The sequence below is a fragment of the Aotus nancymaae genome, unplaced genomic scaffold, assembly GCF_030222135.1.
Source record: "Aotus nancymaae isolate 86718 unplaced genomic scaffold, 86718_ANA_hifiasm-v0.15.2.pri h1tg000016l, whole genome shotgun sequence".
Taxonomy (NCBI): Eukaryota; Metazoa; Chordata; class Mammalia; order Primates; family Aotidae; genus Aotus; species Aotus nancymaae.
Genome location: NW_026988428.1, coordinates 66,245,596 through 66,263,339, shown reverse-complemented (window position 1 = coordinate 66,263,339; position 17,744 = coordinate 66,245,596). Strand labels below are relative to the sequence as shown.

General features: G+C 49.7%; 1 long non-coding RNA gene and 1 pseudogene across 1 annotated transcript; one reads left to right on the top strand and one right to left on the bottom strand.

The window, feature by feature from the left end:
- Window positions 1-298: 298 nt before the first annotated feature.
- On the bottom strand, window positions 299-5,353 carry LOC135275417 (uncharacterized). Its single transcript, XR_010343036.1, has 4 exons — window positions 5,265-5,353; window positions 3,032-3,247; window positions 1,347-1,512; window positions 299-412 (listed from the first exon to the last, which is right to left on the bottom strand). It is a non-coding gene; the product is annotated as an uncharacterized LOC135275417 (long non-coding RNA).
- Window positions 5,354-7,449: 2,096 nt separating this feature from the next.
- LOC110568369 (voltage-dependent L-type calcium channel subunit alpha-1C-like) lies at window positions 7,450-17,537 on the top strand (annotated as a pseudogene).
- Window positions 17,538-17,744: the final 207 nt, after the last annotated feature.

Here is a 17,744-nt window from a genome sequence, read left to right as displayed (position 1 = left end):
AAAGCCCCACTTGAGAAAGTTTTTGGCCGACAGAGGAAAGGCAGCTGGAAGCTGGCCAGGAGCTGAGCCCGGAGAGGAAGCTTTGGGCCTGGACAGGCCGCCGGGAGGCACGAGCTGGCCTGGGAGACTCCATGAGAGGTGAGCTGGGCCGAGAAAGGCTGGTTTGAGGGAGGACCTGGGCCCAGACACGAGGCCAGCACCAGGCGAGAGCTGGGTCCAGAGACGTCTGCCAGAGGAACGAGCTGGGCCTCAACCGGCCAGTGTGAGGGAGGTGCTGGGCTTGTGGATGCAGCCGGGAGGCAGGCAGGAATTTGGCCTGGGGTAGCCACCAGGAGGCAGTGGCTGGTGCTGGGGAGGCTGTGGGGAGGCCAGAGCTGGGCCTGGAGAGGCCACTGTCAGGAGGGAGATGGGCCTGAGTAAAAAAACATCTTGAGTAAAAAAACAATCTTAAGTAGAACTTTTTGTTAGACAAGCCCCCCTTCCCTTGACCTGCTCCTTTTGCTTCTGTAATAATCTGCTTACTGCCCCGACCCTAAACTGGTATAAAAATGTTGATTGCCCTTTGTTCTTGGCCAAGAGGTTTGAGCTCTAGCTGACTCTCAGATGCCAGCATAAAGGTGGACTCTCAACAAACTCAGTGCATGGCACTTCTGTTTAAACTTGCTAGGGCATAACACTATGAGACCATTTCATGACTGCCACTTCTTTGGTAGGCTCTAAGCCCTTCCTCCACTTGGTCACACAAGTCTATCTATGCAATCCCACCACACCCACATGGCACTCCTCACTCCACACACAATGGGTGAGGTATGTGACTATGTGACCATATTTGACACCTCCCTGCCTTTACTCATATTTGAAACAGGTTCCCTTTCTCTTTTCACTTTTTGTAAGTGAAGCAGATTATGTTGTGGGGCTTCTGTTGTGATGGTGATTAATTTTTGTGTTTAAAGATGATCATGTTCAGCACTCCAGGTTGGGTGACAGAGTGAGACTGTCTAAAAAACAAAAACTTAAATGGTTTTCTTTGATGGAATTTATAATACTTTGCTTTTGCTTTCTCACTGATCTTTAATGAGACAGTAACTGGATATGCCATCCTTGCTTTCTTCCCCAAAAATGCTGAATAACTTTTCATTTTATTTTTCTTAGTATTAAGCCCCCAACGACAGGGTTCTTGTCAGACCCAATTTTGCACATCTAATGCTTATACTAAATAAATGTTTGTTCAATAAGTGAATCTAAATATTAATTGTAAATATAAAGAAGTCATGATGAGATGGGAACAAAAGGCCCATCTTCATCAAATTAATCTCTTCTTAATTTGTTTCTGCAGATTATCTTACCTTTTAATAAAAATTAATTCAGTTGCCCACTTGACTGATGTTTTCCAGCCTTGGAATTCCATATCACAAGGGACTTTTGAAAGGAATGTTTTCCAGTAGTCCTTCCACATACAGATCATTTGAATGTGCTTCAAAGTTTTGGTCTTAAAAGAGATCTTCAAAGATCCTAAAAGATAAAACTTTTTTTTTTAATACCCTTAGGAAGAGAGAGAAAGAAAATTATTATAGAAAATAAAGAATACAACCTAAATAGTATTTTTTTTTTTTTAGATGGAGTCTTGCTCTGTCACCCAGGCTGGAGTGCAGTGGCATGATCTCAGCTCACTACAACATCCACCTCCCAGGTTCTAGCAATTCTTCTGCCTCAGCCTCCCAAGTAGCTAAGATTATAGGCACCTGCCATCATGCCTGGCTAATTTTTATATTTTTTAGTACAGACCGGGTTTCACCATTTTGGGCAGGATGGTCTCAAACTCCTGATCTCAGGTGGTTCACCCATCTCGGCCTCCCAAAGTGCTGGGATTACAGGCATGAGCCATCGCACCCAGCCTGTAAATACTATTTGGAAGCAGCCTTTTGCTACTCCCTGCTGGTGACCTTTAATAACCCTCCTCCATTGCTGCTGCACACTGGCACATTTCAGGCTACACTTTCATCTGCACTGCAACCACAAGATCAATATTCTTTACCCCTTCAACCTTGTAAGCATGCTATTTTAAAAGAAATAACTTTCCACAAAGAATTCATGGAATGTGAAATAACAATAGTAAGCAGAGGCTGGTTTAGATTAAAAGAGGCATAATAACCAAAGTTAGCACAAGAAGATTGTTTGGATCCAGATATAAAGCAAACAATGAGCTGACACCAAAAAATCATTTTTAGTTTTGTCAGATGTGATGAGATAGTGGCTGTTTGGGGATGTGCACTGAACAGGTAAAATGATGTGAAGACTGTGATTTGCTTTACAATATTCTTGCAAAGGGAGGAAAAGAAATAGAACAAAATGTAGGACAATCTTAATGATCACAGAAATTCAGGAATGGGTATTTTAGTGTTCATTGTACTATTTTCTCTACTTCTGAATAGGTATAAAAACTGTAATTTAAAAATGTAAAAAAAGAAAAAAAAATGGCCAGACACCATGGCTCATGCCTGTAATCCCAACTCTTTGAATAGCCAAGGTAGGGGCATCACTTGGGTCAGGAGTTTGAGACCAGCCTGGCCAACATGGTGAAATCCTGTCTCCAGCAAAAAAAAAAAAAAAAAAAAAAGAAAAGAAAACTGGGTGTGGTGGCAGGCACCTGTAGTCCCAGCTACTCAAGAGGTTGAGGTAGAAGAATCACTTGAACCCAGGAGACAAATGTTGCAGGGAACGGAGACTGCAGCCAGCCTGTGCAAAAGAGCAAGACTCCATCTCAAAAAAGAAAGAAACAAGTTTAAGAGGAACCCCAAAGCAAAAATCCCAACCTTTTTCTCCCAATCACTGAAACACCAGGAAGGTGTAATAGTTTTGCAGCATACCTGTAATTGGCTGACAGTGACCCCCCAAGATGCTCATAACCTAATCCCAGGAACCGGTGAACATGACCTCATATGGTAAAAGGGACTTTGCAGATATAAGGAAGTTAAGGATTTTTGGCAAGGAAGATTATTCTGGCTTATCACAGTGGGGTTGATGTACTCACCCAGATCCTTATCAGAGCAGAGCAGGTGATGGAGAGTGATGGGAAGTGTAGTGATGGAAGCAGGAACCTCGAGTCATTCAAGAAGGGCAGCACAGCTGAGGAGTGCAGGATGCCTCCAGGGCCAGGAAACTCATTCTCCTACAGAGCCTCAGAAGATACCTGCCCTGCTCCCACCTTGAGTCAGTGGGACTGACTTTAGAATTCTGGCCTTCAGAACTGTAAGGGAATACATCTGTGTTGCTTTTTTTTTTTTGAGACAGATTTACACTCTTTTTACCCAGGCTGGAATGCGATGGCACGATCTCGGCTCACTGCAACCTCCGCCTTCCAGGTTGAAGCAATTCTCCTGCCTCAGCCTCCTGCGTAGCTGGGATTACAGGCATGCACTACCACGCCCAGCTATTTTTGTATTTTTAGTAGAGATGGAGTTTCTCCATTTTGGTCAGGCTGGTCTCGAACTCCCAACCTCAGGTGATCCGCCCACCTCACCCTCCCAAAGTGCTGGATTACAGGCGTGAGCCACCACGCCCAGCTACGTCTATGTTGTTTTAAGCCCTAATTGTGTGGTAATTTGTTGTAGCAGAAACAGGAAACTAGTATCATAGTGAAGCCTCAAAACCCACCTGAAGGGGCTGGGTGCAGTGGTTCATGCCTGAAATCCCAGCATTTTGGGAGGTCAAAGTGGGTAGATTACTTGAGGTCAGAAGTTCGAGACCAGCCTGGTCAACATGGTGAAACCCCCGTCTCTGCAAAAAAACTAGCTGGTGTGGTGGCACATGCCTGTAATCTCAGCTACTTAGGAGGCTAAGACGTGGGAACTGTTTGAACCTGAAGAGGGGGAGGCGGAGGTTGTAGTGAGCCAAAATTGTACCACTGCACTCCAGCCTGGGTGAGAGAGCAAGACTCCATCTCAAAACAAACAACCCCATCTGAAGAAAGTTTCCAGTTCTGTCAGCAGTCCCCCACCCAACCCCCAGAAGTAGACAGTTCTTCTTCAGGGTTTTTTTGTTGTTTTTTTTTTTTTTTTTTTTTGAGATGGAGTCTCACTCTGTTGCCGAAGCTAGAGTGCAGTGGCGTGATCTTGGCTCCCTGCAACCTCTGCCTGCCTGGATCAAGCCATTCTCCTGTCTCAGCCTCCTGAGTAGCTGGGATTAGAAGCAAGTGCCACCACACCTGGCTAATTTTTGTGTTTTTAGTAGAGACGCGGTTTTGCCATGTTGCCCAGGCTCTACTCAAACTCCTGGCCTCAAGTGATCTACCTGTCTCAGCTTCCCAAAGTGCTGGGATTACAGGTGTGAGCCATGGCACTCAGCACTCACCAAGGCCTTTGATAGCATGCTTTTCCAGGTGATCAATCCTTGTCTGGTCTGGCTCTGCCACACTCTCCACCACACCAAAGTGGAAGGAATCCTTAGCTACTTTTCAGAAGAGGAGAGTGTGTACTTTAATCCCAGCTCGGTATGGCTCATTTTTGTAAAAACTGGGTTTCATCATGTTGGCTACACTGATCTCGAACTCCTGACCTCAGGTGGTCCACCTGCCTTGGCCTCCCAAAGTGCTGGAATTACAGGTGTGAGCCACCAAGCCAAGCCACGGACTTTGTTATTAAATAGCCTAACCCAAGTGGGGCGCCGTGGCTCACACCTTGAATCCCAACAACTCTGAAGGCCAAAGTGACAAGATGGCTTGTACTCAGGAGTTCGAGACTGGCCTGGGCAACATGGGGGCAAGACTCCCCCCCCATCTCTACAAAAAAAATACAAAATATTAGGTCAGGCATGCACTGTGCCTGGCTAATTTTTGTATCTTTTGTTGAGACGGGGTTTTGTCATGTTGCTCAGGCAGGTCTCACACTCCTGATTCCAAGCCATCCTCCTGCCTCGGCCTCCCAAAGTGCTGGGATTACAGGGCCCAGGCAGCCTCAATTTTTCTTTAAGCATTCCCCCAATGTCGCACGCTTGAACAGTTTTTTTTTAGTTTTTAAGACAGGGTTTACCTCAGTCTCGCAGGCTGGAGTGCTGTGGTAGGATCACAGCTCATTGCAGCCTTGAACCTTGGGGTTCAAGTAGCTGGGAGGCTGAGGTGGGACTACAGAAATGGGGGCACACCACTTTGCCAGGCTGCCCTTGAACTCCTGGCCTGAAGGAAACTTCCCACCTCCCCAGCGTCCGGACACACTGTTTCTATTTTTGACCCACATAAACACTATGCTGGGTCGGAGTTTGTTACTTACCCTTCTCCAGCCAGCAGCACACAGGACGCAGCGGGAGGTGGAGGTTACCGGGCTCCACTCTGCGGAGAAGACAACCCAGCTACTAGAAGACACACCTCCGCGTGAAGTCGCCAACGGTCCGCCTCCAGTGACGTCGCAGCTCCCGGCAAGGGAGGGGGTGTGTCCGAGCTTCCGGCGAGGGAGGGGGTGTGCGTCCGAGCTCCCCGCGAGGGAGGGTGTGTGTCCGAGAGGGAGGGTGTGTGTCTGAGCTCCCCGCGAGGGAGGGGGTGTGTCAGAGCTCCCCCCGCCCCCCCGCGAGGGAGGGGGTGTGTCCGAGCTCCCTGCAAGGGAGGGGATGCGTCCGAGGGGATGCGTCCTCATCTCTACCAAAAAAAAAAAAAAAACTACACAACAAAATTAGGCATGGTTGTGCATGCCTGTAGTCCCAGCTACTTGGGAGGTTGAGGTGGGAGGATTACTTGAGCCTGGAAGTTCAGGCTGCAATGAGCCAAGATGATGCCACTGCACTTCAGCCTGGGTGACAGGGGGATATCCCCATATCTTTAAAAGAAATGGCTGGGCGCACACCTGTAATCCCAGCACTTTGGGAGGCCAAGATGGGTGGATCACTTGAGGTCAGGAGTTCAAGACCAACCTGGCCAACATGGCGAAACCCCATCTCTACTAAAAATACCACAAAAAATTAGCTGGGCTTGGTGGCAGGCACTTGTAATCCTAGCCTCTCAGGAGGCTGAGGCAGGAGAATTGCTTGAACCCAGGAGGTGGAGGTTGCAGTGAGAGGAGATCCTGCCATTACACTCCAGGCTGGGCAACAGAGTGAGACTCTGTCTCAAAAATAAAAATAAAAATAGGCAGGGTGTGGTGGCTCACCCTTGTAATCCCAGCACTTTGGGAGGCTGAGGTGGGTGGATCACAAGGTCAGGAGATCGAGACCATCCTGGCTAACATGGTGAAACCCCATCTCTACTCAAAATGCAAAAATTAGCCAGGTGTGGTGGCATGTGCCTGTAGTCTCAGCTACTTGGGAGGCTTAGGCAGGAGAATACCCTGAACCCAGGAGGTGAAGGTTGCAGTGAGCTGAGATTGCACAACTGCACTCCAGTTTGGGCAACAGAGCGAGACTCCGTCTCAAAAAAAATAAAAAAATAAAAAAGGGAATCAGTTGTATACTCAGGTGTGTACTGCATGTTACTATTTTGGTTAGGTTAAAACTTGCAGCTGTGGCATGTCTGTCGACATGTGGTAAAAATCTAAAGATGTGTCGGGGATGAGGGTGTAGGTGCAGATAGAATTATTTGCAATATTTTCTTTCTTATAAAAAGAGCATTCTGGAGCAAACATGGGAAAATGCAAACATTTACTTATTTGTAGTCTTCAGGGACATTTATTTTTTGGTTTGATCTTTTCATTTTTATTTTTTTTGAAGCAGGGTCTCACTCTGTCACCCAGCCTCGAATGCAGTGGTGTAACCTCGGCTCACTCCAACCTCCACCTCCTGGGCTCAAGTGATCCTCCCACCTCAGCCTCCAAAGTAGCTGGGACCACAGGCACACACAACTACACCCGGCTAATTTTTCTATTTTTGTAGAGAAGGGGTTTCACCATGTTGGCCAGGCTAGTCTCAAACTCCTGGGCTCAAGTGCTCCTCCCACCTCAGCCTCTCAAAGTGCTGGGATTACAGGCATGAGTCACCACACCTGGCCTTCACAATTAAAAATTAAATAAACTTGTGTAAATGAACTTCCCATTTCAGGTGATATATTAGATTTTCAGAAGTAGAATTTATGGGAATGAGGTCCTGAGATTTTTGTTTTTATGAGGCAACGTCTCACTCTTGCCCGGGCTGGAGTGCAGTGGTGTGATCATAGCTCACTGCAGCCTCCAGCTCCTGGGTTCAAGTGATCCTCCTGTCTCAGCTTCCCAAGTAGCTGGGACTACAGGCACGCTACCACACCTGGCTAATTTGTAATATATTTTGTAGAGGCAGGGTCTTGCTATTTTACCCAAGCTGGTCCCAAATTCCTGGCCCCAAGCAATTCTCCTGCCTTGGCCTCCCAAAGTGCTTGGATGAGGTGTGAGCCACCGTGCCCAGCCCCAAGATCCTGAGACTTAAGGCTTCATTGGGTCTTTCCAGGTCATGATGGCCCAGGTCCCAGGAGACAGTCTGAGGCCAAGTGCTCCTGACATGGAGGACTTCGGCCTGGTGAAGCCACCTCACCCACCAGCCCATGTTGCTGTGAAGAGGAAGCGAGTCCTTTGGGAGAGCCAAGAGAGCATCAGCAAAGGGCCCTGGAGGGCCAAAGCCCTGGACTTGGGATGTGGAACAGTGAGAAATTAGAATGAGATGGTGGGACCTACTTGAAAGGGCTTTGAATGTAGGACTAAAGAGTCTGGCATGGCCTGGCAGGTGTAAGGAGCCACCCAGAAGTCCTGGGCTAGAGATTCTTGGGTGGCTGTGTGCATGGCTGCAGAACTCTTTTCTTGGCACCATATCACCGTCTTTGTCCTTCCTGTTCCCCATGGGATGGTGCTTGGGACTTGCCCAAGGGATGCTGTGGGACAAAGGGGTGGTGTGAGGGGTCTCTGGGCTAGGGCTAGGGCCACTCACACTCATGTTTCTCTGTTCCTCCCTGCAGATGACTGCTTATGGGGCTTTCCTGCACAAGGGCTCTTTCTGCCGGAACTACTTCAACATCCTAGACCTGCTGGTGGTCAGCGTGTCCCTCATCTCCTTTGGCATACAGTGAGTGGGACCCCTCAGCCCATGATGGGCCATGCAGCTAGCAAGGGGTGCCAGAGAGGACAAGCAAACCCTGAAGGGCCGGCCTGCAGGGCCACGGCAGTGTGATGAGAGCGGGGTGGGGCCTCTGAAGCTGTGCGTGGCGGCTTTGAGTTCTTAGATTCGTGTCCTCAGGGGTCTGACAGTTGGGACATGTTGATCAGGCAAGAATAAGTTTAAATACCTGGGTTTTGCCATGACAGGCAGGTCCAGGCAGGGCTATTAAGAAATGGCTGTCTCCAGGACCTTCCTGCCTCCTCCACCACAGCCCCAGTGCCCTAGGCTGACCTTCAGCAACCCACAGTCTGCCACTGCCATGATCTCCCCTGACCTGGACCCTCCTCCCCGCTTTCTCTCCCTTCTCTCTCCAACCAAAGCACCTCATGTGTGAGTGTATGTGTGAATGTATGTGTATATGTCTGTGTATGTGTGGGGTGTTCGTGTGCATGAGTGTGTATGTATGTGTGGGGTGTGCATGTGTGTGGTGTATGTGTGTTTGTGGGTGTGTATGTGTGTGAGTGTATGTGTGAATGTATGTGTATATGTCTGTGTATGTGTGGGGTGTTCGTGTGCATGAGTGTGTATGTATGTGTGGGGTGTGCATGTGTGTGGTGTATGTGTATTTATGGGTGTGTATGTGTATGTATGTGTATGTTGACCAGTTGACCATGTGTATGTGTCTGTGTGCATATGTGTCTATAGAGGTATATATGTGTGTATATGTGTACGTATGAGTGTGTGAATGTATGTATGCATGTGTGTATGTGTGTGTGTGACTATATTTGTGTAGTGTGTGTGCATGAGTGTACATGTGTATGTATGTGTGTGCGCGTGAGAGTGTGTGTGTGTTTTTCATTTCGCTGATCTGGGGTACAGTCTAGAGTTCTAAGCGCTCTCCAGGTGACTCCCCTGTACAGCCAAGGTTGCAGATCTTGTTCAGGGGTGAAGGATCTGATTACTAGTTCCTACCAAGTTCTAACAGCTGACAGTGTGAATCCTGCATCTTCACTTTCAAAACACTTCCACATACACATTCTTCTATGGTCCTCACACACACAAAACTATGAGGGAGACAGGGCAAGTGTTATCATCATGGTATAGATGGGAAATTTGGGGTTCAGGACATCATGACACTTGCTCAAGGTCACACCTATGGTAGAGAAAGGCGTAAGTCCCAGGGCTCCTGGATCTCTCCTCCCAAGGGTGTTTTCATGATCGACTGAGATCAGGCAGGGACAGGGGCCTTGGGAAAGGCCCTTTACTGTGATCATCGATTATATTACCCCCTATTTTCTGCCTGGTAACCTACAAGTCTAGATTCAAATCCCAGCACGGCCACTCAATCACTATTTAACCTTGAACCAGAAAGTCTTCCTCTTTAACCTGTGTTTTTCCCATCTGACCTTTAAATCCCTTCCACTGTGATTCAATGCAAACTGACTCCCTCCCAGAGAGACTGTAGGAGAGACACAGTGATAGATAGGAATGGCCTTTGCATCTCTTGGAATAAAAGACCCATGCACCAGAGAAATCGGATCTTTCCACCAGCCCCTTCTTGAGCACAACATCCTGACCATACAAGGCATGAAATCACCACTTGCTGGCCTGTCATTCATTGCTTAAATCCCAAAGCAAGTATGAGGCTCTCTGAAAGCTTGAGAGGCTATCTCAGGTAGTTAGCCCATGAGGGTTAGGATGTACTCCACAGCTGCTCACCAAGGTGGTATGGTTAATAACCCCCACCTGGGTAGGATGGACAACTCCGGAAACCATCCAGGCATTTTGCTGAGGGGGCCTGTGTCCTGCTGTCTCCATCACATTGAGGAAAAGCAGTAGCTTGAGATTCCAAGAAGCTCTGGCTTGGCCTCGGCATCCCAGCTGTGTGGAACCTGTAGTGCAGCGTAGGAGACAAAGGGACTGGCCTTCTGAAGGCCAGTCCTAACAATCAACTCTCAAAAGAAAGGCTAATTGGAGAAAAGGCTTTCACATTTATTTAACGTGTATACCCACAGCCTTCAGAATGCAGACCCAAAGATACAGGGGAAATTGTCTACTTTTATGCTTAGGTTCAAAAGAGTATGGACAGCCATGTAGAAATGTGATTGGACAAGAAGGATGGGATTCAATGTGAACGGACTAAGTGGGGAACCCAGTAAGGCCTGTCTCTAGATTCTCTCTGTGAAGCATTCCTTCCTTCTGGGTGGGGGACAGGATCCTCTCTGCAATAGGGGTCTTAAGATCTACACTCCCATATGTAGATTTGATAACTTTTTATGGCCAGTTTTTATACAGAAAAGCAGAGGGAACATTTGAGTGATGTTTTTAGGTTGTGTGGCTGGTTTTTGGTGAGACGGGGTTCTGGGTTCTGGTTTCTATGACCCGTCTTGGGGAAGAGGGATTCTAGTGTCTTTGGCTAGCCTCGGAGGAGAAGGGGGCGGAGAGACAGGAGGGCAAGAGAAGGCCAGAGAAAAACTTTTGCTTCTGAGACTGCTTCTAAGGCAGTCATTTCAGGGTGTTGTTTCCTGAGCCCCAACAGTAAAGCCCATCCTTCCTTGGAGTCGTCAGTGTGCTCTGGGTGGGTTTTATGTATAGGTGTCAGGGGCAACTGTCTGGGATATGTGTTTGGAGATAAACAGTAAGAAATCTCCTCCCTGTGCCCATTGCCTCCAGCCACAAGGCCCGAGATCCCACCATTAGTACGGCATTCCTTTAAGTGTAATGATGTCTTCAGCAGGCATCATGATAAAAGGTATCATTCAGCACACAGCTAGGTGATTTACATAGAATTCTTATTTAACCCTTGCAAAGACATTCTGAGCTGATTACACCCCCATTTTACAGATGAAGAAACTAGAACTCAGAAAATTTAGGAAATTTGCCCTCAGTGCCTTAGCAAGTGGCCGTGAATTCCCATGGCCTTGCTCTGAGTTTCTTTCTCTGACACTGTGGATGCCTCTGTGAGTAGCACAGTACATTGCTAATGACCTGCCATGAGCCACCTTGCATGTAATTTATTCACCCACAGGAAAGCCCCCGGGTTACAGGAAAGCTCCTGGTTCTCACAGGGTGGGAGACAGGAGTAGAGAACGGCCCCAGAATGCGAACATCCCCAAAATGGACTTTACGTTTTCTCAGGTTTACCTGGGATTCACCTGTCAGGACCCTCCCTTACCACATTATCTGTGCTCCCCCAGAAACAGGAGGAGCTTACTACACTGCCTATTTCCCTCTCCCAGGTCCAGTGCAATCAATGTGGTGAAGATCTTGTGAGTCCTGCGAGTACTCAGGCCCCTGAGGGCCATCAACAGGGCCAAGGGGCTAAAGATGAGTCGAGAGCAGGGGTAGGAAGCCTCCAGCCAGCCCTGGGGGAGTGAGAGCTCCACAGAACCCGTGGGGGAGTGAGAGGTGAGGGGTGGGTTGGAAGGAAAAGATGATGGTCAGGCCAAGTGGCTGCCATGTGGGGTCCTGGACACTGGTCCCACTGCATGTCCCTGTTCTGTAATGAACAGGGTAGTAAGGGAGGCAGCCATCCAAAATGTCTTCCCTAAGCAGAATGTGCCAAAGGGAGATCCCACTCAAACCCTGTGCCCCTGTGGTGCCGCCGTCCCTATAGCCCTACCACTGTAATATGGGCAGTTAGCAGGGTTTTTCTCCTCGTAGTCACGGAGAGTCTAGTGGGGGGCTTTGCATCCCATTAGGGTCCATCACTTCCCATGTGACTCTGGGAGCATGACTTTGCCCCTCTCAGCCCAATTACTCCCCCTTGTGGCAAACAGGCTGCCCTGCTACCTCCTGGAAAGGCTCCCGGCATCTCCTGAAGCCACGTCCCTCTCCCCTTCCCTTCCCACTGCAGCATGTGGTTCAGTGCGTGTTTGTCGCCATCCGGACCATCGGGAACATCGTCATTGTCACCACCCTGCTGCAGTTCATGTTCGCCTGCATCGGGGTCCAGCTCTTCAAGGTAAAGCGTGGGCTCCATCGTGGTCCCGCTTCCCCCCTCCCATCAGCATTCCCCGGGAAGGGAGTTGGCAGATGCAGCACAAACAAGACAGTGGCCTGGGCCAGACTCAGCCTGGATGTAACCTCCACCTGCAGCCCGACTCAAGCTTCAGACCAGGGGAGGGAGGCATTGGGCCACCAGGCCAGAGGCCCCTCACTCTCTCCACTTCACCTGCCCTTCAGGTCACTGCCCTTCCTCCCTGTGGAACCTCTGTGTCAGTCACTTGCTTTAAGCTTGCAGCAGTGACCTATTATCAACAGCATCATGTCCCCGCTGCACCACCCAGCTTTCAGAGCCCTGCACTTGTCAAAATCAGCTCCCGCTGCTTCCTGCGGGGCCCCTTGGCTACAATGAGGCCAGTGTCCTCCTTGGGTTCTGGTCCTTTTTGCCCTAACCCTTTTAGTTCTGCTATTCTCCCACCTAAAGCACTCTCCCCTGCCACCCCCAACTGTGTAAACTCTCATCTAACTCCTCTCTGAGCCCAGCACCGCTTCTCCCTCCCTGGCAAGACCTTCCTAGAGAGCACAGCTCCGATGGACCCGAGCTCCCGTTTTTGCACTGGAGTGCTACTTGTAGCACTGGCGTCTGTATTCGCCACTGTTCAGTTCATGTGGGTCAGGCCCTGCCCATCTGGATTCTGCACTTTTTATCCCACTGTCCCTAGCACAGTGCTGGGCTACAGAGATGCTCACTAATTGTTTTTGGATTGCCTCACTGGTTAGTGAACATCTCTAATAATACTCTGTTCTCTGCCTTCCAGGGAAAGCTGTACACCTGTTCAGACAGTTCCAAGCAGACAGAGGCAGAATGCAAGTGAGTGGAGATGGGAGGGCAGCCAGGGCCCGGCCGGTCAACCCCGGGAGGCTGGAGGCTTGACCCGAAAGGAAGGACAGCTCATTTTGTAAGCCTGCAGTGGCACCTGGACTTTTGCCTACGTGTCACCTGGCCTCACTGACACAATGTGTAGCATGTTTTGTTCCTGAAGTTTCTGCCCAGTGAAGCTCTTCCTCTGGCTAAAACTGTGAAGTTCAAGCCAGGCAGTCCCATCCCACCCAGCATTCAGGGTCACTGGCAGCCCAGGCGTGAAGGAAGATGGGCGATCCCAGAGTAAACTCCTTCTCCTCCTCTCTCAGGGGCAACTACATCACGTACAAAGACGGGGAGGTTGACCACCCCATCATCCAGCCCCGCAGCTGGGAGAACAGCAAGTTTGACTTTGACAACGTTCTGGCGGCCATGATGGCCCTCTTCACAGTCTCCACCTTTGAAGGGTGGCCAGAGTGAGTATGTAAACCAAGGCCTCCTGAACCCTGACACTCAAGGGCCAGCACTGACTTTCCATCCCATCCCCAAGTTTTCTTAATGTCCCGCACTCCTTGTGGAGGTCATATTTTGCTGGGTCCTCCCCAGGCAGTGAGGTATATTTCCAGAACAACTTATAGGCCACTGTCACTGCTGAAACATAGACTCTTCTTTCTCTAGAAGGTGTCAAGAAACTCCCACCAAAAATGACCTTTTTTTTAGCTCTCTTTCCAACCTCAGCATGAGCCACAGTGTCAGAGGTCTCTGTCTTGCCCTTATGGCATCCGGGAGCTGGGTGTAGGGAGAGTTTCTCCAGTGTGGGCCCTGTGGTCACCATAGGATTCAAGATTACCACTCCCAGCATGCCCTTCATTGGGTAAAGATGGCTGAGATGCTTCTGTTTTATTGACTGGAACCCGTCTCCTTAGAAAAAGCCTTGCCTATATTTACAGTGGAAAGTAAGAAAGGGATGGAAGCGTGGGCCCCACTTCCACTGCAGAGGCAATGCATTCGTACCTACAGCAGCCCGTGGGCCTTGCATTCTGCATCACCTCTACCAGGCAGCTTCCCATCAGGTCCTTACATCTTTGTAGAGACACCTGCTTTTCCCCTAATATGTATTCCAGTGACATTAGAATCTGAAAGTCAAAAAATTCTAAATGTTTCTAAGTCAAGAGCAATGCGTGGATCTTAGGTGAGAGTTATCAATATTATGCAGTAAAATATAGGTGATATCTAGAGAATAACCAACTGCTGTACAGGGCTACAGAGGAAGAGGAAGAGATTATCCCTGTCTGTGAAGAGTAACAAGCTCCATGGGGCACACGGCCCAGGCTCAAATGAATGAGATACACATGTAAACTGTTTAAGTCTAAGACCACGCCATGGTGATGATGGGAGTAGCATGGGTCATCTGAGTGTTTTTATCTAAGTGGAAATTTGCTCTCAGAGAGATTTATTTTACATTCCCTCTAACATCCTCTGAGTCCATGCCAGTTTGCAACGCTGAGCTGTCTCAATATTTACCACTATTTCCAGTATTTGAAATCAATGTCCATGACTCATGTTACATTTAAATAGTTCTTCACAGTTTCAAAACACCTTCTTATACATTATTCTAAGTACCCTGCAAGGTAGGAAAGTCAGGAATTACTGTCTCCAATTTACAGATGAAGAATTTGAGTCTCAGAGAGGTTAAGTGCTTTGCCCAAGGTCACACAGCCAGTAAGCGGCCGAGCTGGGACTCCAACCCAGAGCTGTCTCCTGCACCCTGACCCCTGGGATCCCTGGAGCAGTTCTGCCATCCTTCCGCAGAGGGGATCCAGCTTCTCCAGTTCCCTCTGTGGGACCTGTCTCCTCCTGCAGGCTGCTGTACCGCTCCATCGACTCCCACACGGAAGACAAGGGCCCCATCTACAACTACCGCGTGGAGATCTCCATCTTCTTCATCATCTACATCATCATCATCGCCTTCTTCATGATGAACATCTTCGTGGGTTTCGTCATTGTCACCTTCCAGAAGCAGGGGGAGCAGGAGTACAAGAACTGTGAGCTGGACAAGAACCAGGTAGCTTCCTGGGAAGGAGCAGAGGGAAGCGGGGCCCACCCTGCAGAGGGATTGTCTCTTCACTCCTCAACCAGAGTGGGCTCTTAGTCTTTGAGAGGCCCGTGCAAAAGAAATGCAAGTTCCTGCAAACCCCAGACCTGGCAAATGTACTCAGCCACCAAATATCTGTGAAGCTTCTACTTAAGGATACTCTACGATAGGTTTTGTAAAAAAAAAAAAAAAACCTCATGCCCTATCTAGAAGTTGACAAGTTAGAAGGACCCAAGTGGGTCAGCACCACTGATATGGAGGAGAGAAACTAGGATTGTGAGGGAGTGAGGGCTTTGGGGGTGGGGAACAGGACGGCTTCAGGAAACCACTCTTTCATGGTTTCTTAAGTAAAACCCAGAGGCCTGTGTCGGAGGTGGGGGCAGGAAAGAGGCTTAAGTGGGAGTGAGATGGTGACGCCAAGTATCGTGACAGGTTCTGTTAGCAGTGAAGAGCTGGCAGTACTGTTGCTGAGTCAGGAGGCTGTCAGGGTAGGAGGTAGGTGTAGTCCCTCAGTTCTGTTCCCCAGCTTGGCTCCTACTGGGAGGAGTCTGTGGGGAAACACATCCTTGTCTGTGAATAAGGAGTGCCCACGGGAAGGAGCACAGCATGGTATGCCCCTTATGACCCCCGCCAGGCCAGCCAATCCCCTGTGAGTTTTCCTGTTTACATCTCGGCCACAGACTCACCCTGCTGGCTGCTGTATGGACCCTGGTTTGAAAGAAGACAGGAAAGAGGGGAGGCCAGTTAGAAAGTAGAAATGAGAGAGGCTGAGACTCCGATCTAGTATCAGGTTAACGATGGAAAGAACAGGAGGAGGTGAAGTGTTAAGGCTCAGGCATTGGACATCAGGGCTGAGGGTTTGAGAAGAGGCTGGGGAGATTCCCCAATTCCTGATCTGGAAGTCTGGGCACAGTGCAGAGAAATGGACTGTCTCCAGAGTCCCAAGAATCTAGTTAGCCCAGAATCTTCTTCCCTGTCAATGAACTGTGTCTTTCCATCTTATGGACACTAGCAAATAAGAAAGATTCATTTAGTTGGCCAAGTGTGGTGGGTCATGTCTGTAAAACCAACACTTTGGGAGGCTAAGGTGGGTGGATCACTTGAGGCCAGGAGTTTGAGACCAGCCTGGCCAACATGGCAAAACCCCATCTCTACTAAAAATACAAGTGAATAGCTGGGCGTAGTGGTGCATGCCTGTAATCACAGCTACTCAGGAAGCTGAGGCAGGAGAATAGCTTGAGCCCCGGAGACAGAGGTTGCAGTGAGCCGAGATCTCACCACTCTACTCCAGCCTGCTGGATTTAGGACAGGAAAGCAAAACTGAGGAAAGAAGTAGGCAAGGAGGGTCTAGGGCATGGGAAGTAATCGGTGAGAAGGCCAGCTGTCCGTCGGTCAGGAAGCACAGTCTTAGCCGTGCCACTCCCTGAGGAGCCACGTGCCAGGCATCACGGGGAGCGGGGAGATGTGCACTCCCTGCCTATGTGCTCGATACAGGGATTTGACAAGAAGGGGCTCTCTCCTTGATTAAGGGAGCCATGGAAAATTCAAGACATTTTCTAAATAACACCTCTGACCTGTAGGTGAGCTAGAGCAGCCAATGAGTCCTCTGACTTCCGGAGAACCCCACCCCACAGTGTGTGGTTTCGTTCACATCCCACACTTCTCTGCCAGCCCCACACACCCTCCAGGTAACTAACCCCACTCTCCCCATCCTCGCCACCCTCCCAGCGACAGTGTGTGGAATACGCTCTCAAGGCCCGGCCCCTGCGGAGGTACATCCCCAAGAACCAGCACCAGTACAAAGTGTGGTACGTGGTCAACTCCACCTACTTCAAGTACCTGATGTTCGTCCTCATCCTGCTCAACACCATCTCCCTGGCCATGCAGGTCAGTAGAAGGGGGAGCGCAGCCACGGTGCCACAGGAGGGAGCAGGCCATGGGGGTGGAAAGTGTACCGGAACGGCAGGGCCGTCTCAGTGCGTCAGCTGCCTGGTCACCAAGCGGGCAGCTGGAGAAGCACGAGTGTTCTCTGTCAAGGATGCGCTCCTCTCTGGTCCTTAGGGAAGAATCCATGGCACCGTGGGCTGGTAAATGGAGAGAGGGGAGGAGATGGAGAAGGGAGGGAGTGAGCTGGACACATTCGTTGTGTCAGTAAGGCATGGCGTGTGGAGGTGGCTTCTGCATCCACCTGTCTTCAGGGACAGAGCTTGTGCCCGAGCTCTCTTGAGCGCCAGAAGTCTCCATAGAGTCATCACGACCAATCAGGGAAGGAACACAGATGTGTTCAGAGATGGCAGAGCAGGGAAGAGCCTGGAGGCTCTCCTGAGTCCTCCTGACTGCCCATGGAGAGTTGGGTTTGGTTCAGGGAAGGTCTTGCTCAGGCGAGGACCTCCAAGAAGGCTGGGCAAAAGGTGGGGAGGAAGAGAGACCTCCCTGCTCCATGTTCACAGCTGTTCCCCTCTCCTGATACAGCACTACGGCCAGAGCTGCCTGTTCAAAATTGCCATGAACATCCTCAACATGCTCTTCACTGGCCTCTTCACTGTGGAGATGATCCTGAAGCTCATTGCCTTCAAACCCAAGGTAGGCCTCTGAGAAAGGCTTTTGGTTCCCAGGCGTCAGGGGTGGGCAGGATGGGGAGGTGTGGTGCAGGTATCGAGGGAGAATGAGGGGAAGAAGACATGGTGAAGGGCCATCCCTGCCCTGATGATCAGTGCTCCAACTCCTACCCCTGCCCAGAGCTGAACCCAGGCCAGGGAACACTCTTAGCTCATGGTGTTGACCCTGGCTGGGGTGCACAAG